The sequence below is a fragment of the Castor canadensis genome, chromosome 4 (assembly GCF_047511655.1).
Source record: "Castor canadensis chromosome 4, mCasCan1.hap1v2, whole genome shotgun sequence".
NCBI lineage: Eukaryota > Metazoa > Chordata > Mammalia > Rodentia > Castoridae > Castor > Castor canadensis.
In genome coordinates, this window is record NC_133389.1 from 39,216,620 (window position 1) to 39,228,847 (window position 12,228).

The 12,228-nt window shown below is 36.9% G+C and overlaps 1 protein-coding gene across 3 annotated transcripts in view; it reads left to right on the forward strand.

Moving 5' to 3' along the window:
- Positions 1–12,228, forward strand: part of Rprd1a (regulation of nuclear pre-mRNA domain containing 1A) — a 57,689-nt gene that overhangs the window by 13,458 nt on the left and 32,003 nt on the right. The window lies entirely within an intron of this gene.

Here is a 12,228-nt window from a genome sequence, read left to right on the forward strand (position 1 = left end):
CACAAGAGGGCACTCACATCATATCACAACCATAGCGGTAGCCATCCTAATGCTGGTCCAATTTGTATTTTTATTTTTGCTGGTGCTTTAGGTGGTTCAGCCAAGAAATCACTGCCAAAGCTTTCTCTATATGTTTTATATATGAGCTCCTCTCTTTTTCACTACTGGGGTTTGAATTCGGGGCCTCACACTTGCTAGGCAAGCACTCTACCACTTGAGCCACTCTTGACAGCCCTTTTTTGTGTTGGGTATTTTTGAGATAGGGTCTAGTGAATTATTTGCCCGAGCTGGCTTCAAACCTTGATCCTCCTGATCTCTCCCTCCTGAGTAGCTAGGATTATAGGAGTGAGCCATTGTCACCTGGCTGCAGTGCATGATGGTATTTTAAAAACTGATTCGTAGATTTTTATTGAATTATGTTATGAAACTCTTTATCTTAGTCATTTTAGCTGGATTTCTCTGATATTTTCCTATCAGGAGAAGGAGGTACTTTTTGGTACTGTGGGGTCCAGCTCTCTACTAGGCCTTCACCGGCAACACAGGGAGAAGGGTATCTATAGCTCCATTATTGCTGGGCAATTAGGACAGTTGTGATGTTCGCCTAAGTCTCCTGTGACAAAACCCTGGCAAGGGAGAGCCTCCTTACTGCTAGGTGGAGGACGATGTCTACTGACACTGCCTTAGTTAGGGGTATTGGGTTTTACTTTATGGTTTTTCTTGTTTCCTTTTTCTTCTTTTGTACTTTACAGTCTTGAGAGGGTAAAAGTCTAGGTTCCCATTTAGCTTTTGCTGGTGTAGGTGTGACTGAGGGTTTTTCTGTGGTATTTTACTGGAGTATAGCAGGTATAAGTTTTCTCTCTTGCTACACCCCACTTTTCCCTGGTCCTTTGACTAGAGAACTAGCCAAACCTTTTGGAACTTTTTGTGTCAGCACCTGTTAATTTCTAAGTTCTTCATCTCCAAATCTGGAATATATGAGGCAAAAACCAAAAACCAGGAATACACTCCGTGTTGTTCTTGTAGTCCCAAGGCCCCAAGCCAATCTTGCCATTTTTCTCTCTTCTTATGTTTATTTTATATGTGTGATGTGTGTGGTTTCTAGTTATACCCAACAGAAGGAATAGGGAAAAGGATGTCTGCCTTTTCCTAAATCAGAAGTCACCTGTTGATTGGTTTTTATGTTGGAATTGGGGCATATTATTTGAAACTCTTTCTTAGAGTAGTATTTTCTACTAGTATTTTTCTGTGTTTGCTATTGTAGGATATACTCTGGTTAGTAAGTCATATTTGTATTTTTAATGAATTAATTTTAATGTAATTGTCAGGTTTAATTTTCATATTTTATTGCTTTGAAAGACATACTGTTATAATAATTTAGAACAAGTAGTGTATAAAATTGCTAAGTAAGGATTCATTGTAAAGAGGTCAGTGATCTCAAATTAATGTGTAAACTCAGAAATAGATAAGGAATTTTGTTTGTCTGTTTTGAGACAGGCTCTCATTATGTACTTCATGTTGGCCCTGAAAGCTTGATCTGCCATAGCCTCCCAAGTGTGAGAGTTACAGGCATGTGCTACTCTGCCTGGCATATGTTTGGTTTTCTACAAGAAATTTAAAACTAATTCTAAACATTGAGAAACATAAACTTTGATAAGCCAGGATGATTTTGAAAGGAAATAATAAGGGAGGTAGTGTACTTTTTGAGGTATCTAAGCAGATTGTAAAGGCATTTAAATTATAATTATGTGATGCTTATATAGGAATAGAACTGTAAACGAATGGATCAGAATGGACATTTAAGAGGAAATCCATATTTGAAGTGTAAATCAGACACTTCAAATCCATGGGAGAAGAAATATTCTATTGTTAAATAATTTTCTTTGATCTTTTCTGTTTTGTTTTTGAGATAGGATCTTACTATGTAGCCCCAGATGCAGTATCTAAAGCAGGAAAAAGCTAATATATCCATAAATACCATTTAATAAGAAGCAGACATTTCAGCTGAACAATATGGTATCAGCAGGCAGTTCTTAAAAGGAAGAATAGAAATGACTAAGAAATCAGCCTCAGTAGTAGGTACTTGAAAGTAAAAACACTGTTGTTGCAAAAAAAGCTTTTGATAAGATCCAACACCATTTCATGATAAAAGCTCTAAGAAAACTAGGAATAGAAGGAAAGTACCTCAACATTATAAAAGCTATATATGACAAACCTACAGCCAGCATTATACTTAACGGAGAAAAACCGGAGCCATTCCCTCTAAAATCAGGAACTAGACAAGGATGCCCACTATCTCCACTCCTATTCAACATAGTACTGGAATTCCTAGCCAGAGCAATTAGGCAAGAAGAAGGAATAAAAGGAATACAAATAGGTAAAGAAACTGTCAAAATATCCCTATTTGCACACGACATGATCCTATACCTTAAAGACCCAAAAAACTCTACTCAGAAGCTTCTAGACATCATCAATAGCAACAGCAAGGTAGCAGGATATAAAATCAACATAGAAAAATCATTAGCATTTCTATACACTAGTAATGAACAAACTGAAAAAGAATATATGAAAACAATTCCATTTACAATAGCCGCAAAAAAAAGAAATACCTAGGTGTAAACCTAACAAAGGATGTGAACGACTTCTACAAGGAAAACTATAAACTTCTGAAGAAACAGATTGAGGAAGACTATAGAAAGTACAGAGATCTCCCATGCTCCTGGATTGTAGAATCAACATAGTAAAAATGTCTATACTCCCAAAAGTAATCTACATGTTTAATGCAATTCCCATCAAAATTCCAATGACATTCATTAAAGAGATTGAAAAATCTACCATTAAATTTATATGGAAACACGAGGCCACGAATAGCCAAGGCAATACTCAGTTCAAAGAACAACGCTGGAGGTATCACGATACCCGACTTCAAACTATATTACAAAGCAATAACGATAAAAACAGCATGGTACTGGCACAAAAACAGACATGAAGACCAGTGGAACAGAATAGAGGACTCGGATATGAAGCCACACAACTATAACCAGCTTATCTTTGACAAAGGTGCTAAAAATATATGACGCAGAAAAGAAAGCCTCTTCAACAAAAACTGCTGGGAAAACTGGTTAGCAGTCTGCAAAATACTGAAACTAGATCTGTGTATATCACCCTATACCAATATTAACTCAAAATGGATCAAGGATTTTAATATCAGACCCCAAACTCTAAAGTTGATACAGGAACGAGTACAAAATACTCTGGAGTTAATAGGTATAGGCAAGAACTTTCTCAATGGAACCCCAGCAGCACAGCAACTAAGAGAGAGCATAGATAAATGGGACATCATAAAACTAAAAAGCTTCTGCTCAACAAAAGAAATGGTCTCTAAACTGAAGAGAACACTCACAGAGTGGGAGAAAATATTTGCCAGTTACACATCAGACAAAGGACTGATAACCAGAACATACAGGGAACTTAAAAAACTAAATTCTCCCAAAACTAATGAACCAATAAAGAAATGGGCAAGTGAACTAAACAGAACTTTCTCAAAAGAAGAAATTCAAATGGCTAAAAAAACACATGAAAAAATGCTCACCATCCCTAGCAATAAAGGAAATGCAAATTAAAACCACGCTAAGATTCCACCTCACCCCTGTTAGAATAGCCATCATCAGCAACACCACCAACAACAGGTGTTGGCGAGGATGCGGGGAAAAGGGAACCCTCTTACACTGCTGGTGGGAATGTAGACTAGTACAACCACTCTGGAAAAAAATTTGGAGGCTACTTAAATATCTAAACATTGATCTACCGTATGATCCAGCAATACCACTCTTGGGGATATACCCAAAAGAATGTGACACAGGTTACTCCAGAGGCACCTGCACACCCATGTTTATTGCAGCAATATTTACAATAGCCAAGTTATGGAAACAGCCAAGATGCCCCACTACTGACGAATGGATTAAGAAAATGTGGTATTTATATACAATGGAATTTTATGCAGCCATGAAGAAGAATGAAATGTTATCATTCGCTGGTAAATGGATGGAATTGGAGAAATCATTCTGAGTGAGGTTAGCCTGGCCCAAAAGACCAAAAATCGTATGTTCTCCCTCATATGCGGACATTAGATCAAGGGTGGACACAACAAGGGGATTGGACTTTGATCACATGATAAAGCAAGAGCACACAAGGGAGGGGTAAGGATAGGTAAGACACCTAAAAAACTAGATAGCATTTGTTGCCCTCAACACAGAGAAACTAATGCAGATACTTTAAAGTGACTGAGGCCAATAGGAGAAGGGGACCAGGAACTAGAGAAAAGGTTAGTTCGAGAAGAATTAACTTGGAAGGTAACACACATGCACGGGAAATCAATGCGAGTCAACTCCCTGCATAGCTATCCTTATCTCAACTAGTAAGAACCCTTGTTCCGTGCTATTATTGCTCATACTCACTCTTCAGCAAAATTAGAGATAAAGGCAAAATAGTTTCTTCTGGGTAGGGAGGGGTAAGCGGGGGTAAGGGAGGGGGTGAGGGGAAGGAGGAGAAATGACCCAAACATTGTATGCACATATGAATAAAATAAAAATAAATAAAAAAAATCACTGTTGTTTACTTTTTTCCACAAGATTGCTTAAAAAAATTTAGTAGTGTGTTAATGATAAAGGGAAATGAGCATTCTTGTGGGAATTCAAACAGACTTTTGGTGGACAAGCTCGACAACATCTATCACAATTAAAACATACCTTTTAGTGTATCACCTCTCCCTTTTAAAATCTTATTTATTTAGATTTATAAAGGTAAAAATAAAGATTTGAAACAATTCGTTTATCATGTGACCTAGTAACTGTTAAAAGAACTAAAAAGAATGTGTAGCTTTTTGTAAAACATCACGTGTATATGTATATGTTGTTTGCAAATGTACACAAAATGGTCCTAAAAAGATACATACACTAAATTATTAACCTATTATTATATAAATTACTAATCCATGTTATTGTTTAAAAAGCAAAACATTTTTCACAGTTCATTAATATAATGTGAAAAAATGAGTATGGATATACTCTTCCTAAACAATTCCAGTTGATAATGTATTTTATAGTGATTTAATGGTTCAGGATGAAGTTTATTTCAGGGGTTTTAGAATTTTAAATAAGAGGATATTTCACTGTTTAGTTTCATGAATTAGCTTTTTATGATGGGCAAGAAAACAACAATATATTGTACTTCATGAACCCACAATCCAGCTTCAGCATTGGTAACATTATGTCCGTTTGTTTTTATCTCTCTAAATCATCCTTACCCTGCCACCTCCTTTTTTTCCTGGTCGTTTTAAGCACATACCAGAAATGAAACCATTTTGATCATAACACATCAGTTTGTATTTATAACACATAAAGACCTATATTGCACTTTTAATATAACCATCAGAGGGCTATCATACCTACAAAGTTAACATAATTTTTGATTATTTTGAACCTATTCCATGTTCATTATTACAAATTCCCTCAAAAATGTCTCAAATAATTAATGTTCAAAATAGTATTCAACAATGTCCATTCCTGAATTTTGGTTAACAGGTCTCTTAAATACCATCACTTCCAATTTTTTTCAAACAATTTATTTGTTGAGAAGATAGTGTCACATGAGCTGTAGAATTTCTCACATTATACATTTGTCTAATTATATCCTTGTGTCATTTACAAGTTATATTTCATTGGTTGTTTTGTGAAGTTAATGTTGCATTACATTAATAGTGGTTTAATGGTCTGGGATGAAGAGTTTTTAGATTCACATGTTCTATAGTTAAAATCACAATTTAAAAAATTATTTCATTTATGAAATATTTCTGAACTTCTTTTGGTTTTTTTAGAATGGAAAAGGTATTTTTCTGGGCCTGTGAACATTTTTTTTTTTTTTTAACTCAGGACTTCATGCTTGCAAAGTGGGTGCTACAGTGCTTGAGCCATGCTGCCAGCCGATTTTGCTGTAGTTAATTTGGATTTGGGCTCTCTTGAACTGTTTTTTCCTGGACTGTCCTTGAACTGCGATCCTCCCACTTTCAGCTTTCCAAATAACTACTATTATAGGTGAGCCACTGGCCCTTGGCTTGTTTGTTTTTTAACCAAGCGTTGAAGCAAGAAACCATGGCTAAATGCATATTCAGGGTAGTCAGTTTGTGGAGTACAAGGTCAGCACTATGTAGAAGTTCTGTCCAGCATGTAGGATCAGGGTAATAAATTTAATATGTAATGCATAATATGTAATTCATTAATTCATGTTTTCCCCTTATGACTTTAGGTTTTTTTTGGTGCGACTCAGGTTTGAACTCAGGGCTCCCTGTCAGTCCAATGATTTAATTCTTTGTTGGCAATTTCTCCCAGTCCTCAAGATTCTTCTTTTTTGTTTTGGTACTGGAGTTTGAATTCAGGGTCTTATGCTTGCACTTTACTACTTGATCCGTGCCCCAGCCCTCAGATTCATCCTTTTTTTTTTCTTTTTTTTTTTTTGGTGGTACTGGGGTTTGAACTCGGGCCTCACACTTGCTAGGTAGTCGCTCTATCACTTGAGCCTCTCCACCAGTTCTTTTTTTGTGTTGGATATTTTCAAGATAGGGTTTTTGTGAACTGTTTCCCTGGCTGACTTCGAACCACGATCCTCCTGATCTGTGCCTCCTAAGTAGCTCTGATTTTAGGTGTGAGCCACCAGCACCCGTCTCAGATTCTTCCTTGTTCTTTTGTTTACTGTGTGAGTAATTTAGGACCATATCGTAGATATCTTTGCATATTTAGTACGAAAAGCTGTATTTCTGGGAGAGGTTTTTTTTTTTGTCTTTTCTTTTTTGGTGCTGGGATCGAACCCAGGGCCTCACGCATGCTAGGCAAGCGCTGTACCACCAAGCTACATCCCAGCCCGAAAAGCTGTATTTCTTTCTTACTTTTTTTAGTTTTTTGAGACAGGGTCTCACGTAGCCCAGGTTGGCCTCCACCTTATGATCCTTCTACCTCAGCCTCCTGAATGCTAGGATTACAGTCTTGTGCTATTGCATCCAACTGTATTTACATTGTTTGATCTTGACAAGTTACTTTTTTAAAGAGATGGTACTAATTTATTCTTTATCACCAATATCTGAAGGTATCTAAAATTGTTGGTCTTGTTTTTAATCTTGGCAACTTTATTATCAGACTTTCATCTTGGTAAATTTAATAGGTAGAAAAATGCTTGTAGGTACTTTTGTCTCTGTGTACACACTGCCTGAGCCCGCCTCTGTGGATAGACTATCATCATGAAGTTCAACCCATTTGTGAGGTCAGACTGCAGCAAAACCACAAATGCCACTTTAATGCCCTTTCACATGTACGTAAGAAAAGCCATTATCTTCCCTGCTCTCCAAGGAACTGTGACAGAAATATGACATATGCTCCATGCTCATCCACAAGGATGACAAGGTACAGGTATTTGAGGACATATAAAGGTCAGCAAATGGGAAGGGAGTCCAGGTATATAGAAAGAAACACGTTATCCATATTGAGCAGGTGCAGTGGGAGAAGACTAAGGGTATGACTGTCCACGTGGGCATTCACCCAAGCAAGGTCATGGTAATTAGGCTGAAATTGAACAAAGACAGAAAAAAACATTCTTGAACACAAAGCCAAGTCTTTGCAAGCTGGGAAAGAGAAACGCAAATGTAAGGATTAGCTCACTGAGAAAATGTAGGAGTGAATGGAACCTGTTGTATAACCACAGGTTAAATGGAGAATTCTAGCATAGACTGTGCTTTTTTTGAACATTTCAAAGTGTCTGGAACATTGCATTGCCTGCCTATTTTGTTATTATCTGTTACCCTGTAAATTTGCTCTTGTAATTTTGGTTAATACTTTTGTGAATAAAAATTGGGACTATTTTCTACTTCCAAAAAGAGAGAAAGAAAAGAAAATATAAGGTTGTATAGCCTGAAGCATGGAGATTAGGAGGTTGAGGCCAGTCTAGACAACAAAGCAAGACCCTATCTCAAAAGAGAAGAGAAAAGGAAAACCTCTATAAAGTGGAAGAGGGAGGGAGTAGTGGGAGAGTACCCAGAGCTATAAGTAAATTAGTCTTCATGATCTGAATTTGAAGAGTTTTTTTGGCCTGGTAGACAATTCTAAAAGAGCTATAACACTTAGTTGTTGGAATTTCTGAGAGCAGTGTAATTTTCCTTGTGTTTCCCTTTATCTTTGTTGGGTAATGTTAATGATCAGAAACTTGCCAGACACCAGTGGCTCATACCTATAATCCTAGCTACTCAGGAGGCAGAAATCAGGATTGTGGTTTGAAGACAGCCAGGGAAAATAGTTTGTGAGACCCTATCTTTAAAAAAAAAAAAAAAACCATCACAAAAAAGGGTTGGTGAAGTTACTCAAGGTGTAGGCCCTGAGTTGAGAGTTCAAACCTCAGCACTGCAGAAAAGAAGATGGAAAAAAAAGGAGTCAGAAACTTAGTGGAACAAGTAATTAAAAGCATTGGTCTAGGCTAAAATTTATTCATGGTAATACTGAGCAGAATGTGAGCCAGCTGTTGTACTTGAGTCCTTAGATGGATAGATGAGACTTGATAGTTGTTGCTTTCAATGGAACTTAGTTTAATTGAGAAGTATTACATTAATGAAATAGTTGTTAGGATAGGTGTGTCGAAGGTAAAATATGGGGTACTATGAGAGCACATGAGGGCTGCCTACCTTTGTGGGTTGGTTGGTCAGAGAAAACTAGTGAGTTCTGGATGGTAGGAATTAGGGAAGTTTTGGAGTAGTGTTGAGGTGTTAAAAGAGGGTGGTGACCCATAACTTGTAGGATCTTTGATCCATATTAAGTATTTAAAATGCTATCTGGAGAACTGGGGACCAGTGGCTCATGCCTGTAATCCTAGCTGCTTGGGAGGCTGAGATCAGGAAGATTGTGGTTCAAGACCAGCCTGGGCAAATAGTTCTCAAGAGCCCATCTCCAAAATAACCAGAGCAAAATGGACTGGAGGTGTGGCTAAGGCGATAAAGCACCTGCTTTGCCAAGTACAAAGCTCTGAGTCAAACTCCAGTTCCACCAAAAACTAAAATAAGGAGAACAGAAAATCTTTGAAGGATTTTAAGCAGAGCCTGTCCCTCCTGAACTATTTGAAAGTCATGGACTGCCAAAAATCTCAGATAACCTTAACAGTAGTACATTAACTCTATCCACTTTTCACCCACGTCAGCTGTAAAGACACAGCTGTCTGACTGAACTCTTTGTCCTGTCTGGGACAGGTAAAATCCACTCAAAGATCATCTATTGATTATGTACTTTCTGCTGCAAAGAAAATAAGTTAAAGCAGTTTCTGCCTTCCAAATCATATGAATATGGATTCCTCCACAGTGCCACAGGACAGATGAAAAACCTTTTAAGTTGTTAGAGTCTATAGTTTTTAGAAACAGTTTCAGAGAATTTACTCTCAGGATACAGACACGTCCACATACTTCATACCTTTCTTTCTTTTGGCCACAGAAAATACTTGTTTCCTTGAAGGCGTGTTTTTTAATTTTAGTTTGTTGCACTACTATTTAAAAATGAACTCTTAGATACTACGTTGTCTCTAAAGGTTAAGACTGAATTAGATCTATTGCCAGGCTTTCCTGTACTAATGAATCAAGGTTTAGTTGGGAGAGGATCTGGTAGGTTGGAGATAGGCATACTGTTGGGGAGGGTGGTTGCTGTAGTAGGACTGAAGACAGAATTAGGAGACCAGGGAGTCTGGAGAAAGTGGTTCTAGAAAGTAGAAGAAAAAATTCAGAGCCTTTCTTTTTTTTTTTTTCTTTTATTATTCATATGTGCATACAAGGCTTGGGTCATTTCTCCCCCTCTGCCCCCTCCCTTACCATCCACTCCGCCCCCACTCCCTCAATACCCAGCAGAAACTATTTTGCCCTTATTTCTAATTTTGTTGTAGAGAGAGTATAAGCAATAATAGGAAGGAACAAGGGTTTTTGCTGGTTGAGATAAGGATAGCTGTACAGGGAGTTGACTCACATTAATTTCCTGTGTATGTGTGTTACCTTCTAGGTTAATTCTTTTTGATCTCATCTTTTCTCTAGTTCCTGGTCCCCTTCTCCTATTCAGAGCCTTTCTTTTAAAAGCCAGAGTTGAACTCATGAACACATGAGAGGAAATGCCGTGTAACTAATTTCTTGGTTTCAGAAGAGATAAGTGAAATAATGTTTATGGAAAATAATATTTTAAAATTTTTCTTAAAATGGAGATGATAGAAATGATTCTTGGGAAATCCTGAAGATTATCTAGAGTTTGGAACAGGCTCTTTTTGATTAATTATTGTGGTATATTCAGAATCATGCAGACAAATTTTTTTCGTTTCTCATTTGAGTTTTCACTTTACTTCTGTGTTGAGCTATAATATGGAATTCTTTTTTCCATCTGAAATTGAGCAGTGTCTGAGTGGCTCAAGCAATAGAGCACCTGCCTAGCAAGCGGGAAGCTCTGAGTTAGAACCCTGTATTATTCCCCTCTCCCCACCAAAATAATAAATAAATAATAAATTAGTACTGCATAATGTAAATACTGAGTGCTACTTATTTGGCTTATCATTTATTGATACAAATGTGGCATCGTGCACACATATAGAAACTTTGATGTAATATTTATGATTGTTTTCACGTTGGTCGGATACATTTGTGGAGAGAAGAAATAAAGGCAGAAAGCAAACTGGCATTTTAGTGATGTGAACTATCACCTGACACGTATGGAGCTTGCAAACTCTAATTGAACAGGAAAGATTGTTTTTGGTTTGTGCCCAGCATGTTCCTGGTACATAGCCATCATTAAATAACTATTATTTAAATTGGATGGGATATTTTGAAAGTAGATAATGTCTGAAGCAACCTTATGAACAACAACAAACATACAGGAACTGCCTAGATCAGACCCATTGACCCATTGTTTAGTCTTATATTCTGTTGCCTAACAGAGGTATTTCTTTCGAGAGTTATAAGGTGGTTTGTTTACTCTTCTTATTAGCTTGTTTTCATTTATTTGTTTTCCCCAGTGCTGAGGATTGAAACCAGGGCCTTGTGCTAGGCATGTACTCCACTACTGAAATACAGCCCAATTCTTGTCTTCTTTAAGACAGGGTCTTGCTATGTATCATAGTCTGGTCTTGAACTCAGTCTTTCTGCCTCTGTCTCCCAAGTGCTGATATTATAGGCATGTGCCAACTTCTTGTTTAGCTTTCCTTTAATAACAATTTATGGTTCTTTGAAAAATTAATCAGATTCATTTGAGACTCACTCTTTTTTCTTCTGACATTGCTTATTGTGATTATTCCCATTAATTACTTGTTCTGTGTAGAAGTACACATGATTTTAAGTGGAAGTGTTCAAATTTTGTTTTCTTTGAAAATTTGAGTAAGGGTATGATTTGTAGAATTCCTTTCTTTCTTTCTCTTTCTCTTTCTTTTCTTTCTTTCTTCTAGGATTTGAACTCAGGGTTTCATGCTTACCAGGCAAGCGCTGTACCACTTGAGCCATACCTCCAGCGCCCTGTAGGAATCTCTTTTATTTTAGCCTGAGTTCCACAGGGAAAAAAATGAAAACAATGTGTTGTTATTTGGCCCAGTCCATAGTTCTAATATACAAAGTGTCCTTTGGGATATATTGGAAGATGTATTTTGCAAACTTGTAAATTATTTTTTACTTTAGTGTGCTTGTTGAAGCATTTCTGAAATTTAAAAGCATTCTAATTATTTTTGTTTTATGGTAAAATACATTTGACATAAAATTTATTTTAGTCATTTTGTGAGTGAATAGTTCAGTAGTATGAAATACATTTGTAGTGTTGCACAATTTCCAGAACCTTTTTTTTTTTGCATGTGTGTGTGTGTGGTGCTGAGGATCAAATCTAGGGCCTTGTGTGTGCTAGGCAAGCACTTTATCAATAAGTTACGTCTCTAGCCCATATGTGTGTATGTGTGTGCATATATATATGTGTGTGTATATATATATATATGTCTTGTTTGAGTCATATTCAGCAGTACTGTGCTACTTAACATTTTAGTCAATAAAAATGTACTGTGACCCATGGTTGAAATCGTGTCAACTTTCTGAGATGGATAGCCACACCCACAGAATATAGTAAGTAGGGTAATGGTTTTTCAAGATAAATTCAGTTACTCAAGTTCTCACACTCCAAAGAGGGAAACATCTATCCTCCT